Here is a 4,664-nt window from a genome sequence, read left to right on the forward strand (position 1 = left end):
GTTTTAAAATGAGCCTATCTTTAGAATTTCCGATACACAGTTCCTTGCGCTGGAGATAAAAAGTTTTTTTTTTTTCCCGTACAGTGTTGCCATTGCTCGCTTTTAAATCGTTGAGTTTGTTAATGAAAAATTCGTTAAAATTTTAGAAAACATGAAATAGATAATAAAACAAACGGCTCTAGTGTAGAATTGAGTGCCCCTTCGATTGGCGACAATTTTTTTTTTTTTTTTTTTTTTTAAATTTTGGCGATGAGACCTCACTTCTGGTTTCCTTGATAGTTTTAACTTTGTTTTAGCTTCCTGATTTTATTTAAATGAAAATAGATTGATGTGTACATGTACATATTTAAAGCAGTGCGCAATGCCTAGTTTGTGCAATTCTAGGATGTTTTTTTAAGTAAAAACAGATCGATGTGTACATGGACACAGATTTTGTGCAATTCTTTGACTTCTTATTTTGGTTTTGCGTAGCGGCCATTTTGAAATTGTGCCTTCCTGGCGCCGATCTTGGCGTCGAAAAAGAATCGCCAATAAACAAAGGGCACCCAATTGTAAACTTTTAACAAACAAATTCCAAATTTCAAATTTGGGCTTCCACATGCCCATATTCGGGTGGAAACGTACGTTATTCAAAATTGGATGACTCTAGGTACCGTTGTTTTATCACAATGCGAGAAACATGCATACATTCATGCAGATTCTTTATTATTTAATTTCTTTAAATGTAATACAGGGCGATAATATTTGGTGGCAACAATTTGAAAGTGAATCAGACATTTATAGTGTACCGACGCAAAATACCAAAACGAAAATAATAGTCCTTCAGAGCAAATTGCCCCTTTGCACTAAAAAGAGACGAGGACTAAAATTTGTAAATATAACACTTGAAAGAATGCTATGACGCAAGCTCTTTGCACCAAAAGTAAATAAACCGAACAGATGTCAGGAAAAAATAATACGCGAAATTAAAAACCAGCTTCCGCTCTGAAAACGTTTTTTGTTTTTTAACACAGATCTTTTATTGCATCGCCATTTCTGTACCTAGGCGTAAGTAAAATGCATTTTAATTCATTTTTATGATTTATCGAAGTCTCTCAGTATCGATGGTCCTTCTTCTTAAACGAATTTAATTTCGACTGTTCGCCATCCGGCAGCTGCCAAATTGTAATAATCCATATTAATTTCCTTTCCTCCCCAAAAAAGCCACTTTCTCAATAAAAGAAGCACTGTAAAAATTACTGAATTTTCCGATTATTCATTTTTCCCAATTATTTGAAATGACGTCATGTCAAAGCTACTCGTAAAAGTGAAATAATCCCACAGGTGGCACTTTGGCTCTCAAATTTCGACTACCTTGAATTTATCTAGAAAATACACTGACTACCAATAAGTATTTGTACACCTGTGATCGAAAAGAAAAACTAACTTTATTCAAAATCAATAGTTGGTAGAGCCTCCACGAGAGGTAATTACAGGGTAGACCCTCCGGGGCATACTTTCCACAAGTCTTCGTATGACAGCTAGTGGTATTTTCTTCCACTCGGCTTGGAGAAGACATAGAAGTTCCTTCACCGATTTTGCACGGGTAGTGCACCCCTGAACTCGGCGATGCAACTCGTCCCAGAGGTTCCCGATAGGGTTAAGGTCTGGACTCTGGGCAGGCCAGTCCATTCGATGAACTCCATTGGCACCATACCAAGCCTTGGTTAACGTCCAAACATGACAATTGGCATTTTCGTCCTGAAAGTAACAGGGGTCCAACCCGTAAAACTGCCACAATGTAGGAAGCACATTGTCATCCAAAATAGTGCAGTAGGCATCGGAGTTGAGCTTACCATGAATGGGGACCAAGGGTCCCATCCCATACCAGGAGAAACACCCCCAGATCATAATTCCACCTCCGCCGAACTTGACTGTTGGCACAATGCATTCTGGCAGGAGACGTTCTCCAGGTAGACGCCAGACCCAGACCCTGCCATCCGAACAGTAAAGGGTGAACTTTGATTCGTCACTCCAAAGAACCCGTTTCCACTGATCTACGGTCCAATTTCGATGTGCTTTGCACCACATTAACCGAGCAGCGCGGTTGGACTTTGTGATCAAAGGCTTATGGGCAGCAGCACGACCATGAAAACCAAGCAGATGTGCTTCCTTACGAATGGTATTCATTGAAACAATACTCCCGGATGCCTGTTGAAACTCCTCGCGGATGAGGGCCATCGGTTGGGTGTGGTTCTTCCGAATTTCTCTAGACAGCACTCGTCGGCCTCTATCTCCCAGTTTCGTTGGTCTACCGACTTCTACCACATTCCGACAATCACCGCTCACCTTCCACTTCTTAATCACATAGGCCACTGTCGATTTTGGGTACTTCAGACGACTAGATATGTCCCTTAAGGATCGGCCACATTTGTGATACCCGATAATTATACCTTTCTCGAAATCAGAGAGCTCCGAACTGCGAGGCATCTTGCATGCGACTAAAGCCGATGCTGTTTCCTACACGATATATACCGGCGGAGTCCGTGACATACCTTAGGACCGCAGATATCGTCATTCGCATGGGTGTCCAAATACTTATTGGTAGTCAGTGTACCTTTGTCAGAGCTTCTTTTAATAGATTGTGCTAGTTAGCTTATTATCCTCATACTTAATCAAACTGTAATTATTTTAAATGAAAAATTTCATTCACTTGAGTTATGAATCAAAATTTCTCAAATGTAATTTTTCTTTACTGCTAGGCTATTTTGTTGAGCATTTTATGAAAAAATTTCACTTTGTTATATAATTTCACTTTGTTCAATAACATTCACAATATGAATGTTATTGAAAATTTAGTAAGCTGTAATTATTTTAATGCATAACATCCTTAGTGCTTAGTACAATACTTACAATGTTCTATTATTACCCTAAGTTCTTCGTTGAAATTACATTACTTTAATACTAGTTATTGTCTTTCTTACAGTTATTACCTTATTGCTCAATGCAGAGGCTATAATTATAGGTATTTTTGAGGCTTAATACATAGGTAATAATTGAAAGTATTTGTAGAGGTATTAATAGTAAGAAAAATGTTCAGTATCTAAATGTGCAAAATCCTGTGTTCTTAATAGAGTAAGGACATCTTGTTATATTTCTAAAACATACTGTCATGCCACAAATAGACGTTACTTACATTAAATGAATTTGCTCGTAACGTTAGTTTAGTATCAATACACTAAGAAATTCCAAAAAATGAAAACGTGGGAAGCTCCTTTGTAAACGAGCATTTCTTTTAACAGTTGCAATAATTTTGTTTCGTTGTAAACTATAACCGAAGTAGCCATGGCTTAGCAAATGCATTTTCATCAGGTACATTTGTATTCTTAGTATGGTTGTCTTTGAAAGAGTTTTATACCCATTGTGTCACTTCTTATAATTTTACGGAGAAAAATTCTTCGTTTTTTATTCCTAATCTACACATTTCAAACCCTAAAAGGTTTTGAATTAAGACCTTTAACAACTGTTCCCTGCTCCCTATTGTGTGTTTATGACACTTTTCCTTCCATCTTTTTCAATTATCAAATTCAAGCCTATATCTCAAAAATATAAAATTATCTACTGTTTATGTGAGTATCGTTTGCTTCATTTTATTGTTGCAAACAGCGTAAATTTCTTTTGTTTTTTCTTCCTTTAGTTTTGAACTTTATGTGTGGCAACAAGATAATTGATTGATAGAATTGTGTTTGTGACAGCCATGTAGAATGGCTCGCTTATTTTGTATCAATTATTTCGCATCGCTGACATTTTATTTATAATTAGTGTAATGAAATAAAAGTGAAGGAATACAGTCCATTTGTTGATTGATTAGTGTTTGTGAGACATATTAAGTTAAAGAACATTTATTGTTGGTCATCTACTGTATAATGTTTTATTATATAGACTGCCTATTGTCATACCTGAGAAAAGAAACAAAAAGAATGTTCTTCGTCGCATATTTTAGATCTAATGCATTTAATAATGCTTTTTAAAGAAGGTCTTCATTACTGCCAGCACGATTGAACTTTACGATTTGGTGGATTATATGGCCACCATTTTATTAAACTCTGACTTAATGTACCTCTATTAAATTTCAGAATTCTAGATATAAATTCTTTATAATATTGCCAAATTCAATTGCCTCAGAGGAAATTTAATGCAATAATTTTCTAGCCTGCTGTAGACAGCATTCAACGAACAACTGAATCGTTATTTGACAGCGAAAATACTTCTATGTTAAGTGCAAACTGACTTGCATTAAATCTCTTAATGCATTAAATCTCTTAATTTAACACAAATTCTTATTACGCGAATAATTACAGTAAAACAAATTTAATTTCACGATAGCAGGGCCGGTTTTTCTATTATGCAAAATAAGCAGTTCACTAATATTTCTTCAAAGCACTTTGGCAAGAAAGATTACCACCAAAGTTCTTCAAATGCAAAATCAAATATTACTCTTACTTTTATTTGAAAAATACTGAAACAGATGTTATTTTTCATTGGGGAATAATAATTGACAGACTCTTATTTGGAAACGAAATTGCAGGTGCAAACACCTTTTTTTTCCTATCACTCTTCCTCTGACACGCAAACAAAGCGCCATTTTTCTGTAATCGAAATTCTCAGTGGGTGTACCATTGTAT

The sequence above is a fragment of the Stegodyphus dumicola genome, chromosome 5 (assembly GCF_044657685.1).
Source record: "Stegodyphus dumicola isolate Sdum_Otavi_A_Nest chromosome 5, ASM4465768v1".
NCBI classification, from domain to species: domain Eukaryota; kingdom Metazoa; phylum Arthropoda; class Arachnida; order Araneae; family Eresidae; genus Stegodyphus; species Stegodyphus dumicola.